Source organism: Pseudophryne corroboree, unplaced genomic scaffold (assembly GCF_028390025.1).
Source record: "Pseudophryne corroboree isolate aPseCor3 unplaced genomic scaffold, aPseCor3.hap2 scaffold_129, whole genome shotgun sequence".
Classification (NCBI taxonomy): domain Eukaryota; kingdom Metazoa; phylum Chordata; class Amphibia; order Anura; family Myobatrachidae; genus Pseudophryne; species Pseudophryne corroboree.
This window is the reverse complement of record NW_026967915.1, coordinates 1,342,179-1,359,582: the sequence shown is the minus strand read 5'-3', so window position 1 is coordinate 1,359,582 and position 17,404 is coordinate 1,342,179. Positions and strand designations below refer to the sequence as shown.

General features: G+C 34.4%; 2 non-coding genes across 2 annotated transcripts; both read left to right on the top strand.

Moving 5' to 3' along the window:
• The first annotated feature begins 4,552 nt into the window (after window positions 1-4,552).
• Window positions 4,553-4,625, top strand: TRNAR-CCU (transfer RNA arginine (anticodon CCU)). The gene has a single exon. It is a non-coding gene; the product is annotated as a tRNA-Arg (tRNA).
• Window positions 4,626-8,371: 3,746 nt separating this feature from the next.
• TRNAR-CCU (transfer RNA arginine (anticodon CCU)) lies at window positions 8,372-8,444 on the top strand. Its single transcript has one exon. It is a non-coding gene; the product is annotated as a tRNA-Arg (tRNA).
• Window positions 8,445-17,404: the final 8,960 nt, after the last annotated feature.

The window sequence follows — 17,404 nt, the reverse complement described above, 5'->3', positions numbered from 1 at the left end:
TTGTTGTGGGTTTTTTTTTTACTTTTCTATCACTGTGGAAAGTTTATTCAAGTGCCATCTGGCATGCATCATCCTTTGTTGCTCATCATTTATCACCAAAAATGATTTTCTTTTTAAATTCTTATGACTGTACTGATTGTATTGAATAAAATCCACATCTAGCATAACTGTTTTATGCTGCAAAGTGCTCCAGTGGTGCAATTGGACAGCGTTTGGTACTTATAAGACAGTATCTGTTGAGCAATGTCAAGGTTGTGAATTCAAGTCTCACCTGAAACAGTTTTGTTTACAGTTTTTTTCCTTTTTCTTATGTCATTAGTCATTGATTATAATCTTCTACCTAAATATTTAATATGATATTACAAAGGATGGAAGAAAGAAAGAAAGAAAGAAAGAAAGAAAGAAAGAGAAAGAAAGAAAGAAAAAACACAAACATGATTGTGAATTTAAGTTGTCAGCACACATCTGCTTTGGTTCAAATGCACTGCATATCTTCCTTCAGTCAGCCAACAGAACAGCAATTGAAAAGATTAACACACTGTTGGTAAAGCAGTAGCATCAAATAGATTTTTTGCAATATAGCATGATAATCCATACTGACAGCTCTGGATAGTACCATCACATTTCTTGCTGGAATTGGTAATGCAAGGAACACAGTAAACAGCTTCACTTTTTCTCAAAAATAAATAATTGACTATTAAAAACCTATCAGTCTTAAACGAGAAAGTCAGTAAGCCCCAGTGGCCTAATGGATAAGGCACTGGCCTGCTAAACTAGGGATTGGGGGTTCAAGTCCCATCTGGGGTGGAACTCATTAAAGCAGCTGTGTCGTCACTAGAGTTGATATTTTATCCTTGCTTCAACTGTACAACAGTCTTGTAGTGTTTAGATTGCAAAAACATGACCACAGAAGTTAAAAATGACATTTATTATAACATTGTTGTGGTTTTTTTTTTTACTTTTCTATCACTGTGGAAAGCTTATTCAAGTGCCATCTGGCATGCATGATCCTTTGTTGCTCATCATTCATATCCAAAAATGATTTTCTTTTTAAATTCTTATGACTGTACTGATTATATTGAATAAAATCCACATCTAGCATAACTGTTTTATGCTGCAAAGTGCTCCAGTGGTGCAATTGGTCAGAGCGTGGTACTTATAAGACAGTATCTGTTGAGCAATGGCAAGGTTGTGAATTCAAGCCTTACCTGGAGCAGTTTTGTTTACAGTTTTTTTCCTTTTTCTTATGTCATTAGTCATTGATTATAATCTTCTACCTTAATATTTAATATGATATTACAAAGGATGGAAGAAAGAAAGAAAGAAAGAAAGAAAGAAAGAAAGAAAGAGAAAAAACACAAACATGATTGTGAATTTAAGTTGTCAGCACACATCTGCTTTGGTTCAAATGCACTGCATATATTCCTTCAGTCAGCCAACAAAACAACAATGGAAAAGATTAACATACTGTAGGTAAAGCAGTTGCATCAAATTGATTTTTTGCAATATAGCATGATAATCCATACTGGCAGCTCTGGATAGTACCAGCACATTTCTTGCTGGACTTGGTAATGCAAAGAACACAGTAAACAGCTTCACTTTTTCTCAAAAATAAATAATTGACTATTGAAAACCTATCAGTCTTGACTGAGAAAGTCAGTAAGCACCAGTGGCCTAATGGATAAGGCACTGGCCTCCTAAAACAGGGATTGTGGGTTCAAGTCCCATCTGGGGTGGAACTCATTAAAGCAGCTGTGTCGTCACTAGAGTTAATATTTTATCCTTGCTTCAACTGTACAACAGTCTTGTAGTGTTTAGATTGCAAAAAAATGACCACAGAAGTTAAAAATGACATTTATTATAACATTGTTGTGTTTTTTTTTTTTACTTTTCTATCACTGTGGAAAGCTTATTCAAGTGACATCTGGCATGCATGATACTTTGTTGCTCATCATTCATCACCAAAAATGATTTTCTTTTTAAATTCTTATGACTGTACTGATTGTATTGAATAAAATCCACATCTAGTATAACTGTTTTATGCTGCAAAGTGCTCCAGTGGTGCAATTGGTCAGAGCGTGGTACTTATAAGACAGTATCTGTTGAGCATTGTCAAGGTTGTGAATTCAAGCCTCACCTGGAGCTTTTTTTTTTTCCTTTTTCTTATGTCATTAGTCATTGATTATAATCTTCTACCTTAATATTTAATATGATATTACAAAGGATGGAAGAAAGAAAGAAAGAAAGAAAGAAAGAAAGAAAGAAAGAAAGAAAGAAAGAAAGAAAGAAAGAAAGAAAGAAAGAAAGAAAGAAAGAAAAAAAAAAAAACAACACAAATATGATTGTGAATTTAAGTTGTCAGCACACATCTGCTTTGGTTCAAATGCACTGCATAACTTCCTTCAGTCAGCCAACAAAACAACAATGAAAAAGATTAACATACTGTAGGTAAAGCAGTTGCATCAAATTGATTTTTTGCAATATAGCATGATAATCCATACTGGCAGCTCTGGATAGTACCAGCACATTTCATGCTGGACTTCGTAATGCAAAGAACACAGTAAACAGCTTCACTTTTTCTCAAAAATAAATAATTGACTATTAAAAACCTATCAGTCTTGAATAAGAAAGTCAGTAAGCCCCAGTGGCCTAATGGATAAGGCACTTGCCTCCTAAGCCAGGGATTGGGGGTTCAAGTCCCATCTCGGGTGGAACTCATTAAAGCAGCTGTGTCGTCACTAGAGTTTATATTTTATCTTTTCTTCAACTGTACAACAGTCTTGTAGTGTTTAGATTGCAAAAACATGACCACAGAAGCTAAAAATGACATTTATTATAACATTGTTGTGGATTTTTTTTTTACTTTTCTATCACTGTGGAAAGCTTATTGAAGTGCCATCTGGCATGCATGTTCCTTTGTAGCTCATCATTCATCACCAAAAATGATTTTCTTTTTAAATTCTTATGACTGTACTGATTGTATTGAATAAAATCCACATCTAGCATAACTGTTTTATGCTGCAATGTGCTCCAGTGGTGCAATTGGTCAGAGCGTGGTACTTATAAGACAGTATCTGTTGAGCAATGTCAAGGTTGTGAATTCAAGCCTCACCTGGAGCAGTTTTGTTTACAGTTTTTTTTCCTTTTTCTTATGTCATTAGTCATTGATTATAATCTTCTACCTTAATATTTAATATGATATTACAAAGAAAGAAAGAAGGAAAGAAAGAAAGAAAGAAAGAAAGAAAGAAAGAAAGAAAGAAAGAATGAAAGAAATAAAGAAAGAGAAAGAAAGAAAGAAAAAACACAAACATGATTGTGAATTTAAGTTGTCAGCACACATCTGCTTTGGTTCAAATGCACTGCATATCTTCCTTCAGTCAGCCAACAGAACAGCAATTGAAAAGATTAACACACTGTTGGTAAAGCAGTTGCATCAAATAGATTTTTTGCAATATAGCATGATAATCCATACTAACTGCTCTGGATAGTACCAGCACATTTCTTGCTGGACTTGGTAATGCAAAGAACACAGTAAACAGCTTCACTTTTTCTCAAAAATAAATAATTGACTATTAAAAACCTATCAGTCTTGAATGAGAAAGTCAGTAAGCCCCAGTGGCCTAATGAATAAGGCACTGGCCTACTAAACTAGGGGTTGGGGGTTCAAGTCCCATCTGGGGTGGAACTCATTAAAGCAGCTGTGTCATCACTAGAGTTTATATTTTATCCTTGCTTCAACTGTACGACAGTCTTGTAGTGTTTAGATTGCAAAAACATGACCACAGAAGTTAAAAATGACATTTATTATAACATTGTTGTTGTTTTTTTTTAACTTTTATATCACTGTGGAAAGCTTATTCAAGTGCCATCTGGCATGCATGATCCTTTGTTGCTCATCATTCATCACCAAAAATGATTTTCTTTTTAAATTCTTATGACTGTACTGATTGTATTGAATAAAATCCACATCTAGCATAACTGTTTTATGCTGCAAAGTGCTCCAGTGGTGCAATTGGTCAGAGCGTGGTACTTATAAGACAGTATCTGTTGAGCAATGTCAAGGTTGTGAATTCAAGCCTCACCTGGAGCAGTTTTGTTTACAGTTTTTTTCCTTTTTCTTATGTCATTAGTCATTGATTATAATCTTCTACCTTAATATTTAATATGATATTACAAAGGATGGAAGAAAGAAAGAAAGAAAGAAAGAAAGAAAGAAAGAAAGAAAGAAAGAAAGAGAAAAAACACAAACATGATTGTGAATTTAAGTTGTCAGCACACATCTGCTTTGGTTCAAATGCACTGCATATATTCCTCCAGTCAGCCAACAAAACAACAATGGAAAAGATTAACATACTGTAGGTAAAGCAGTTGCATCTAATTGATTTTTTGCAATATAGCATGATAATCCATACTGGCTGCTCTGGATAGTACCAGCACATTTCTTGCTGGACTTGGTAATACAAAGAACACAGTAAACAGCTTCACTTTTTCTCAAAAATAAATAATTGACTATTAAAAACATATCAGTCTTGAAAGAGAAAGTCAGTAAGCCCCAGTGGCCTAATGGATAAGGTACTGGCCTCCTAAGCCAGGGATTGTGGGTTCAAGTCCCATCTGGGGTGGAACTCATTAAAGCAGCTGTGTCGTCACTAGAGTTGATATTTTATCCTTGCTTTTACTGTACACCAGTCTTGTAGTGTTTAGATTGCAAAAACATGACCACAGAAGCTAAAAATGACATTTATTATAACATTGTTGTGATTTTTTTTTTTTACTTTTCTATCACTGTGGAAAGCTTATTCAAGTGCCATCTGGCATGCATGATCCTTTGTTGCTCATCATTCATCACCAAAAATGATTTTCTTTTTAAATTCTTATGACTGTACTGATTGTATTGAATAAAATCCACATCTAGCATAACTGTTTTATGCTGCAAAGTGCTCCAGTGGTGCAATTGGTCAGAGCGTGGTACTTATAAGACAGTATCTGTTGAGCAATGTCAAATTTGTGAATTCAAGCCTCACCTGGAGCAGTTTTGTTTACAGTTTTTTTCCTTTTTCTTATGTCATTAGTCATTGATTATAATCTTCTACCTTAATATTTAATATGATATTACAAAGGATGGAAGAAAGAAAGAAAGAAAGAAAGAAAGAAAGAAAGAAAGAAAGAAAGAAAGAAAGAAAGAAAGAAAGAAAGAAAGAAAGAAAGAAAGAAAGAAAAACACAAATATGATTGTGAATTTAAGTTGTCAGCACACATCTGCTTTGGTTCAAATGCACTGCATATCTTCCTTCAGTCAGCCAACAAAACAACAATGGAAAAGATTAAAATACTGTAGGTAAAGCAGTTGCATCAAATAGATTTTTTGCAATTTAGCATGATAATCCATACTGACAGCTCTGGATAGTACCAGCACATTTCTTGCTGGACTTGGTAATGCAAAGAACACAGTAAACAGCTTCACTTTTTCTCAAAAATAAATAATTGACTATTAAAAACCTATCAGTCTTGACTGAGATAGTCAGTAAGCACCAGTGGCCTAATAGATAAGGCACTGGCTTCCTAAAACGGGGATTGTGGGTTCAAGTCCCATCTGGGGTGGAACTCATTAAAGCAGCTGTGTAATCACTAGAGTTGATACTTTATCCTTGCTCCAACTGTACAACAGTCTTATAGTGTTTAGATTGCAAAAACATGACCACAGAAGTTAAAAATGACATTTATTATAACATTGTTGTGGGTTTTTTTTTTACTTTTCTATCACTGTGGAAAGCTTATTCAAGTGCCATCTGGCATGCATCATCCTTTGTTGCTCATCATTCATCACCAAAAATGATTTTCTTTTTAAATTCTTATGACTGTACTGATTGTATTGAATAAAATCCACATCTAGCATAACTATTTTATGCTGCAAAGTGCTCCAGTGGTGCAATTGGTCAGAGCGTGGTACTTATAAGACAGTATCTGTTAAGCAATGTCAAGGTTGTGAAGTCAAGCCTCACCTGGAGCAGTTTTGTTTACAGTTTTTTTCCTTTTTCTTATGTCATTAGTCATTGATTATAACCTTCTACCTTAATATTTAATATGATATTACAAAGAAAGAAAGAAAGAAAGAAAGAAAGAAAGAAAGAAAGAAAGAAAATACACAAACATGATTGTGAATTTAAGTTGTCAGCACACATCTGCTTTGGTTCAAATGCACTGCATATCTTCCTTCAGTCAGCCAACAAAACAACAATGGAAAAGATTAACATACTGTAGGTAAAGCAGTTGCATCAAATTGATTTTTTGCAATATAGCATGATAATCCATACTGGCAGCTCTGGATAGTACCAGCACATTTCATGCTGGACTTGGTAATGCAAAGAACACAGTAAACAGCTTCACTTTTTCTCAAAAATAAATAATTGACTATTAAAAACCTATCAGTCTTGAATGAGAAAGTCAGTAAGCACCAGTGGCCTAATAGATAAGACACTGGCCTCCTAAGCTAGGGATTGTGGGTTCAAGTCCCATCTGGGGTGGAACTCATTTAAGCAGTTGTGTCGTCACTAGAGTTGATATTTTATCCTTGCTTCAACTGTACAACAGTCTTGTAGTGTTTAGATTGCAAAAACATGACCACAGAAGCTAAAAATGACATTTATTATAACATTGTTGTGGTTTTTTTTTTACTTTTCTATCACTGTGGACAGATTATTCAAGTGCCATCTGGCATGCATGATCCTTTGTTGCTCATCATTCATCACCAAAAATGATTTTCTTTTTAAATTCTTATGACTGTACTGATTGTATTGAATAAAATCCACATCTAGCATAACTTTTTTATGCTGCAAAGTGCTCCAGTGGTGCAATTGGACAGCGTTTGGTACTTATAAGACAGTATCTGTTGAGCAATGTCAAGGTTGTGAATTCAAGTCTCACCTGAAACAGTTTTGTTTACAGTTTTTTTCCTTTTTCTTATGTCATTAGTCATTGATTATAATCTTCTACCTAAATATTTAATATGATATTACAAAGGATGGAAGAAAGAAAGAAAGAAAGAAAGAAAGAAAGAAAGAAAGAAAGAAAGAAAGAAAGAAAGAAAGAAAGAAAGAAAGAAAGAGAAAAAACACAAACATGATTGTGAATTTAAGTTGTCAGCACACATCTGCTTTGGTTCAAATGCACTGCATATATTCCTTCAGTCAGCCAACAAAACAACAATGGAAAAGATTAACATACTGTAGGTAAAGCAGTTGCATCAAATTGATTTTTTGCAATATAGCATGATAATCCATACTGGCAGCTCTGGATAGTACCAGCACATTTCTTGCTGGACTTGGTAATGCAAAGAACACAGTAAACAGCTTCACTTTTTCTCAAAAATAAATAATTGACTATTAAAAACATATCAGTCTTGACTGAGAAAGTCAGTAAGCTCCAGTGGCCTAATGGATAAGGCATTGGCCTCCTAAAACAAGGATTGTGGGTTCAAGTCCCATCTGAGGTGGAACTCATTAAAGCAGCTGTGTCATCACTAGAGTTGATATTTTATCCTTGCTTCAACTGTACAACAGTCTTGTAGTGTTTAGATTGCAAAAACATGACCACAGAAGTTAAAAATGACATTTATTATAACATTGTTGTGGTTTTTTTTTTTACTTTTCTATCACTGTGGAAAGCTTATTCAAGTGCCATCTGGCATGCATGATCCTTTGTTGCTCATCATTCATCACCAAAAATGATTTTCTTTTTAAATTCTTATGACTGTACTGATTGTATTGAATAAAATCCACATCTAGCATAACTGTTTTATGCTGCAAAGTGCTCCAGTGGTGCAATTGGTCAGAGCGTGGTACTTATAAGACAGTATCTGTTGAGCAATGTCAAGGTTGTGAATTCAAGCCTCACCTGGAGCAGTTTTGTTTACAGTTTTTTTCCTTTTTCTTATGTCATTAGTCATTGATTATAATCTTCTACCTAAATATTTAATATGATATTACAAAGGATGGAAGAAAGAAAGAAAGAAAGAAAGAAAGAAAGAAAGAAAGAAAGAAAGAAAGAAAGAAAGAGAAAAAACACAAACATGATTGTGAATTTAAGTTGTCAGCACACATCTGCTTTGGTTCAAATGCACTGCATATATTCCTTCAGTCAGCCAACAAAACAACAATGGAAAAGATTAACATACTGTAGGTAAAGCAGTTGCATCAAATTGATTTTTTGCAATATAGCATGATAATCCATACTGGCAGCTCTGGATAGTACCAGCACATTTCTTGCTGGACTTGGTAATGCAAGGAACACAGTAAACAGCTTCACTTTTTCTCAAAAATAAATAATTGACTATTAAAAACATATCAGTCTTGAAAAAGAAAGTCAGTAAGCCCCAGTGGCCTAATGGATAAGGCACTGGCCTCCTAAACCAGGGATTGTGGGTTCAAGTCCCATCTGGGGTGGAACTCATTAAAGCAGCTGTATTGTCACTAGAGTTGATATTTTATCCTTGCTTTAACTGTACACCAGTCTTGTAGTGTTTAGATTGCAAAAACATGACCACAGAAGCTAAAAATGACATTTATTATAAGATTGTTGTGGGTTTTTTTTTTACTTTTCTATCACTGTGGAAAGCTTATTCAAGTGCCATCTGGCATGCATGATCCTTTGTTGCTCATCATTCATCACCAAAAATGATTTTCTTTTTAAATTCTTATGACTGTACTGATTGTATTGAATAAAATCCACATCTAGCATAATTGTTTTATGCTGCAAAGTGCTCCAGTGGTGCAATTGGACAGCGTGTGGTACTTATAAGACAGTATCTGTTGAGCAATGTCAATGTTGTGAATTCAAGTCTCACCTGAAGCAGTTTTGTTTACAGTTTTTTTCCTTTTTCTTAAGTCATTAGTCACTGATTATAATCTTCTACCTTAATATTTAATATGATATTACAAAGGATGGAAGAAAGAAAGAAAGAAAGAAAGAAAGAAAGAAAGAAAGAAAGAAAGAAAGAAAGAAAGAAAGAAAGAAAGAAAGAAAGAAAAAAAAACACAAACATGATTGTGAATTTAAGTTGTCAGCACACATCTGCTTTGGTTCAAATGCACTGCATATCTTCCTTCAGTCAGCCAACAAAACAGCAATTGAAAAGATTAACACACTGTTGGTAAAGCAGTTGCAACAAATAGATTTTTTGCAATATAGCATGATAATCCATACTGACAGCTCTGGATAGTACCAGCACATTTCTTGCTGGACTTGGTAATGCAAAGAACACAGTAAACAGCTTCACTTTTTCTCAAAAATAAATAATTGACTATTAAAAACCTATCAGTCTTGACTGAGAAAGTCAGTAAGCACCAGTGGCCTAATGGATAAGGCACTTGTCTCCTAAAACAGGGATTGTGGGTTCAAGTCCCATCTGGGGTGGAACTCATTAAAGCAGCTGTGTTGTCACTAGAGTTTATATTTTTTCCTTGCTTCAACTGTACAACCGTCTTGTAGTGTTTAGATTGCAAAAACATGACCACAGAAGCTAAAAATGACATTTATTATAAAATTGTTGTGGTTTTTTTTTTACTTTTCTATCACTGTGGACAGCTTATTCAAGTGCCATCTGGCATGCATGTTCCTTTGTTGCTCATCATTTATCACCAAAAATGATTTTCTTTTTAAATTCTTATGACTGTACTGATTGTATTGAATAAAATCCACATCTAGCATAACTGTTTTATGCTGCAATGTGCTCCAGTGGTGCAATTGGTCAGAGCGTGGTACTTATAAGACAGTATCTGTTGAGCAATGTCAAGGTTGTGAATTCAAGCCTCACCTGGAGCAGTTTTGTTTACAGTTTTTGTCCTTTTTCTTATGTCATTAGTCATTGATTATAATCTTCTACCTTAATATTTAATATGATATTACAAAGGATGGAAAAAAGAAAGAAAGAAAGAAAGAAAGAAAGAAAGAAAGAAAGAAAGAAAGAAAGAAAAAACACAAACATGATTGTGAATTTAAGTTGTCAGCACACATCTGCTTTGGTTCAAATGCACTGCATATCTTCCTTCAGTCAGCCAACAAAACAGCAATTGAAAAGATTAACACACTGTTGGTAAAGCAGTTGCAACAAATAGATTTTTTGCAATATAGCATGATAATCCATACTGACAGCTCTGGATAGTACCAGCACATTTCTTGCTGGACTTGGTAATGCAAAGAACACAGTAAACAGCTTCACTTTTTCTCAAAAATAAATAATTGACTATTAAAAACATATCAGTCTTGACTGAGAAAGTCAGTAAGCACCAGTGGCCTAATGGATAAGGCACTGGCCTCCTAAAACAGGGATTGTGGGTTCAAGTCCCATCTGGGGTGGAACTCATTAAAGCAGCTGTGTCGTCACTAGAGTTGATATTTTATCCTTGCTTCAACTGTACAACAGTCTTGTAGTGTTTAGATTGCAAAAACATGACCACAGAAGTTAAAAATGACATTTATTATAACATTGTTGTGGTTTTTTTTTACTTTTCTATCACTGTGGAAAGCTTATTCAAGTGCCATCTGGCATGCATCATCCTTTGTTGCTCATCATTCATCACCAAAAATTATTTTCTTTTTAAATTCTTATGACTGTACTGATTGTATTGAATAAAATCCACATCTAGCATAACTGTTTTATGCTGCAAAGTGCTCCAGTGGTGCAATTGGTCAGAGCGTGGTACTTATAAGACAGTATCTGTTGAGCAATATCAAGGTTGTGAATTCAAGCCTCACCTGGAGCAGTTTTGTTTACAGTTTTTTTTCCTTTTTCTTATGTCATTAGTCATTGATTATAATCTTCTACCTCAATATTTAATATGATATTACAAAGGATGGAAGAAAGAAAGAAAGAAAGAAAGAAAGAAAGAAAGAAAGAAAGAAAGAAAGAAAGAAAGAAAGAAAGAAAGAAAGAAAGAAAGAAAGAAAGAAAGAAAGAAGAAAAAACACAAATATGATTGTGAATTTAAGTTGTCAGCACACATCTGCTTTGGTTCAAATGCACTGCATAACTTCCTTCAGTCAGCCAACAAAACAACAATGGAAAAGATTAACATACTGTAGGTAAAGCAGTTGCATCAAATTGATTTTTTGCAATATAGCATGATAATCCATACTGGCAGCTCTGGATAGTACCAGCACATTTCATGCTGGACTTGGTAATGCAAAGAACACAGTAAACAGCTTCACTTTTTCTCAAAAATAAATAATTGACTATTAAAAACCTATCAGTCTTGAATAAGAAAGTCAGTAAGCCCCAGTGGCCTAATGGATAAGGCACTTGCCTCCTAAGCCTGGGATTGGGGGTTCAAGTCCCATCTGGGGTGGAACTCATTAAAGCAGCTGTGTTGTCACTAGAGTTTATATTTTTTCCTTGCTTCAACTGTACAACCGTCTTGTAGTGTTTAGATTGCAAAAACATGACCACAGAAGCTAAAAATTACATTTATTATAAAATTGTTGTGGGTTTTTTTTAACTTTTCTATCACTGTGGACAGCTTATTCAAGTGCCATCTGGCATGCATGTTCCTTTGTTGCTCATCATTTATCACCAAAAATGATTTTCTTTTTAAATTCTTATGACTGTACTGATTGTATTGAATAAAATCCACATCTAGCATAACTGTTTTATGCTGCAAAGTGCTCCAGTGGTGCAATTGGTCAGAGCGTGGTACTTATAAGACAGTATCTGTTGAGCAATATCAAGGTTGTGAATTCAAGCCTCACCTGGAGCAGTTTTGTTTACAGTTTTTGTCCTTTTTCTTATGTCATTAGTCATTGTTTATAATCTTCTACCTTAATATTTAATATGATATTACAAAGGATGGAAGAAAGAAAGAAAGAAAGAAAGAAAGAAAGAAAGAAAGAAAGAAAGAAAGAAAGAAAGAAAGAAAGAAAGAAAGAAAGAAAAAACACAAACATGATTGTGAATTTAAGTTGTCAGCACACATCTGCTTTGGTTCAAATGCACTGCATATCTTCCTTCAGTCAGCCAACAGAACAGCAATTGAAAAGATTAACACACTGTTGGTAAAGCAGTTGCATCAAATAGATTTTTTGCAATATAGCATGATAATCCATACTGACAGCTCTGGATAGTACCAGCACATTTCTTGCTGGACTTGGTAATGCAAAGAACACAGTAAACAGCTTCACTTTTTCTCAAAAATAAATAATTGACTATTAAAAACATATCAGTCTTGAAATAAAAACTCAGTAAGACCCAGTGGCCTAATGGATTAGGCACTGGCCTCCTAAGCCAGGGATTGTGGGTTCAAGTCCCATCTGGGGTGAAACTCATTAAAGCAGCTGTGTCGTCACTAGATTTGATATTTTATCCTTGCTTTAACTGTACACCAGTCTTGTAGTGTTTAGATTGCAAAAACATGACCACAGAAGCTAAAAATGACATTTATTATAACATTGTTGTGGGTTTTTTTTTTTAACTTTTCTATCACTGTGGAAAGCTTATTCAAGTGCCATCTGGCATGCATGATCCTTTGTTGCTCAACATTCATCACCAAAAATGATTTTCTTTTTAAATTCTTATGACTGTACTGATTGTATTGAATAAAATCCACATCTAGCATTACTGTTTTATGCTGCAAAGTGCTCCAGTGGTGCAATTGGACAGCGTGTGGTACTTATAAGACAGTATCTGTTGAGCAATGTCAATGTTGTGAATTCAAGTCTCACCTGAAGCAGTTTTGTTTACAGTTTTTTTCCTTTTTCTTATGTCATTAGTCACTGATTATAATCTTCTACCTTAATATTTAATATGATATTACAAAGGATGGAAGAAAGAAAGAAAGAAAGAAAGAAAGAAAGAAAGAAAGAAAGAAGGAAAGAAAGAAAGAAAGAAAGAAAGAAAGAAAGAAAGAAAGAAAGAAAGAAAGAAAGAAAGAAAGAAAGAAAGAAAGAAAGAAAGAAAGAAAAAACAACACAAATATGATTGTGAATTTAAGTTGTCAGCACACATCTGCTTTGGTTCAAATGCACTGCATAACTTCCTTCAGTCAGCCAACAAAACAACAATGGAAAAGATTAACATACTGTAGGTAAAGCAGTTGCATCAAATTGATTTTTTGCAATATAGCATGATAATCCATACTGGCAGCTCTGGATAGTACCAGCACATTTCATGCTGGACTTGGTAATGCAAAGAACACAGTAAACAGCTTCACTTTTTCTCAAAAATAAATAATTGACTATTAAAAACCTATCAGTCTTGAATAAGAAAGTCAGTAAGCCCCAGTGGCCTAATGGATAAGGCACTTGCCTCCTAAGCCAGGGATTGGGGGTTCAAGTCCCATCTTGGGTGGAACTCATTAATGCAGCTGTGTCGTCACTAGAGTTTATATTTTATCCTTGCTTCAACTGAACAACAGTCTTGTAGTGTTTAGATTGCAAAAACATGACCACAGAAGCTAAAAATGACATTTATTATAACATTGTTGTGTTTTTTTTTTACTTTTCTATCACTGTGGACAGCTTATTCAAGTGCCATCTGGCATGCATGTTCCTTTGTTGCTCATCATTTATCACCAAAAATGATTTTCTTTTTAAATTCTTATGACTGTACTGATTGTATTGAATAAAATCCACATCTAGCATAACTGTTTTATGTTGCAATGTGCTTCAGTGGTGCAATTGGTCAGAGCGTGGTACTTATAAGACAGTATCTGTTGAGCAATGTCAAGGTTGTGAATTCAAGCCTCACCTGGAGCAGTTTTGTTTACAGTTGTTTTTTCCTTTTTCTTATGTCATTAGTCATTGATTATAATCTTCTACCTTAATATTTAATATGATATAAGAAAGAAAGAAAGAAAGAAAGAAAGAAAGAAAGAAAGAAAGAAAGAAAGAAAGAAAGAAAGAAAAAACACAAACATGATTGTGAATTTAAGTTGTCAGCACACATCTGCTTTGGTTCAAATGCACTGCATATCTTCCTTCAGTCAGCCAACAAAACAACAATGGAAAAGATTAACATACTGTAGGTAAAGCAGTTGCATCAAATTGATTTTTTGCAATAGAGCATGATAATCCATACTGGCAGCTCTGGAAAGTACCAGAACATTTCTTGCTGGACTTGGTAATGCAAAGAACACAGTAAACAGCATCACTTTTTCTCAAAAATAAATAATTGACTATTAAAAACCTATCAGTCTTGAATGAGAAAGTCAGTAAGCCCCAGTGGCCTAATGGATAAGGCACTGGCCTCCTAAGCTAGGGATTGTGGGTTCAAGTCCCATCTTGGGTGGAACTCATTAAAGCAGTTGTGTCGTCACTAGAGTTGATATTTTATCCTTGCTTCAACTGTACAACAGTCTTGTAGTGTTTAGATTGCAAAAACATGACCACAGAAGCTAAAAATGACATTTATTATAACATTGTTGTGGTTTTTTTTTTACTTTTCTATCACTGTGGACAGCTTTTTCAGTGCCATCTGGCATGCATGATCCTTTGTTGCTCATCATTCATCACCAAAAATGATTTTCTTTTTAAATTCTTATGACTGTACTGATTGTATTGAATAAAATCCACATCTAGCATAACTGTTTTATGCTGCAAAGTGCTCCAGTGGTGCAATTGGTCAGAACGTGGTACTTATAAGACAGTATCTGTTGAGCAATGTCAAGGTTGTGAATTCAAGCCTCACCTGGAGCAGTTTTGTTTACAGTTTTTTTTCCTTTTTCTTATGTCATTAGTCATTGATTATAATCTTCTACCTTAATATTTATTATAATATTACAAAGGATGGAAGGAAGAAAGAAAGAAAGAAAGAAAGAAAGAAAGAAAGAAAGAAAGAAAGAAAGAAAAAACACAAACATGATTGTGAATTTAAGTTGTCAGCACACATCTGCTTTGGTTCAAATGCACTGCATATCTTCCTTCAGTCAGCCAACAAAACAACAATGGAAAAGATTAACATACTGTAGGTAAAGCAGTTGCATCAAATTGATTTTTTTGCAATATAGCATGATAATCCATACTGGCAGCTCTGGATAGTGCCAGCACATTTCATGCTGGACTTGGTAATGCAAAGAACACAGTAAACAGCATCACTTTTTCTCAAAAATAAATAATTGACTATTAAAAACCTATCAGTCTTGAATGAGAAAGTCAGTAAGCCCCAGTGGCCTAATAAATAAGGCACTGGCCTCCTAAGCTAGGGATTGTGGGTTCAAGTCCCATCTGAGGTGGAACTCATTAAAGCAGGTGTGTCATCACTAGAGTAGATATTTTATCCTTGCTTCAACTGTACAACAGTCTTGTAGTGTTTAGATTGCAAAAACACGACCACAGAAGCTAAAAATGACATTTATTATAACATTGTTGTGGGTTGTTTTTTTTACTTTTCTATCACTGTGGAAAGCTTATTCAAGTGCCATCTGGCATGCATCATCCTTTGTTGCTCATCATTCATCACCAAAAATGATTTTCTTTTTAAATTCTTATGACTGTACTGATTGTATTGAATAAAATCCACATCTAGCATAATTGTTTTATGCTGCAATGTGCTCCAGTGGTGCAATTGGTCAGAGTGTGGTACTTATAAGACAGTATCTGTTGAGCAATGTCAAGGTTGTGAATTCAAGCCTCACCTGGAGCAGTTTTGTTTACAGTTTTTTTTCCTTTTTCTTATGTCATTAGTCATTGATTATAATCTTCTACCTTAATATTTATTATAATATTACAAAGGATGGAAGGAAGAAAGAAAGAAAGAAAGAAAGAAAGAAAGAAAGAAAGAAAGAAAGAAAGAAAGAAAGAAAGAAAGAAAGAAAGAAAGAAAGAAAAAACACAAACATGATTGTGAATTTAAGTTGTCAGCACACATCTGCTTTGGTTCAAATGCACTGCATATCTTCCTTCAGTCAGCCAACAAAACAACAATGGAAAAGATTAACATACTGTAGGTAAAGCAGTTGCATCAAATTGATTTTTTGCAATATAGCATGATAATCCATACTGGCAGCTCTGGATAGTACCAGCACATTTCATGCTGGACTTGGTAATGCAAAGAACACAGTAAACAGCATCACTTTTTCTCAAAAATAAATAATTGACTATTAAAAACCTATCAGTCTTGAATGAGAAAGTCAGTAAGCCCCAGAGGCCTAATGGATAAGGCACTGGCCTCCTAAGATAGGGATTGTGGGTTCAAGTCCCATCTGGGGTGGAACTCATTAAAGCAGTTGTGTAGTGACTAGAGTTGATATTTTATCCTTGCTTCAACTGTACAACAGTCTTGCAGTGTTTAGATTGCAAAAACATGACCACAGAAGCTAAAAATGACATTTATTATAACATTGTTGTGGTTTTTTTTTTTACTTTTCTATCACTGTGGAAAGCTTATTCAGTGCCATCTGGCATGCATGATCCTTTGTTGCTCATCATTCATCACCAAAAATGATTTTCTTTTTAAATTCTTATGACTGTACTGATTGTATTGAATAAAATCCACATCTAGCATAACTGTTTTATGCTGCAAAGTGCTCCAGTGGTGCAATTGGTCAGAGCGTGGTACTTATAAGACAGTATCTGTTGAGCAATGTCAAGGTTGTGAATTCAAGCCTCACCTGGAGCATTTTTGTTTACAGTTTTTTTCCTTTTTCTTATGTCATTAGTCATTGATTATAATCTTCTACCTTAATATTTAATATGATATTACAAAGGATGAAAGAAAGAAAGAAAGAAAGAAAGAAAGAAAGAAAGAAAGAAAGAAAAGAAAGAAAGAAAGAAAGAAAGAAAAGAAAGAAAGAAAGAAAGAAAGAAAGAAAGAAAGAAAGAAAGAAAGAAAGAAAGAAAGAAAGAAAGAAAGAAAGAAAGAGAAAAAACACAAACATGATTGTGAATTTAAGTTGTCAGCACACATCTGCTTTGGTTCAAATGCACTGCATATATTCCTTCAAGTCAGCCAACAAAACAACAATGGAAAAGATTAACATACTGTAGGTAAAGCAGTTGCATCAAATTGATTTTTTTGCAATATAGCATGATAATCCATACTGGCAGCTCTGGATAGTACCAGAACATTTCTTGCTGGACTTGGTAATGCAAAGAACACAGTAAACAGCTTCACTTTTTCTCAAAAATAAATAATTGACTATTAAAAACCTATCAGTCTTGAATGAGAAAGTCAGTAAGCCCCAGTGGCCTAATGGATAAGGCACTGGCCTGCTAAACTAGGGATTGGGGGTTCAAGTCCCATCTGGGGTGGAACTCATTAAAGCAGCTGTGTCATCACTAGAGTTTATATTTTATCCTTGCTTCAACTGTACAACAGTCTTGTAGTGTTTAGATTGCAAAAACATGACCACAGAAGCTAAAAATGACATTTATTATAACATTGTTGTGTTTTTTTTTTACTTTTCTATCACTGTGG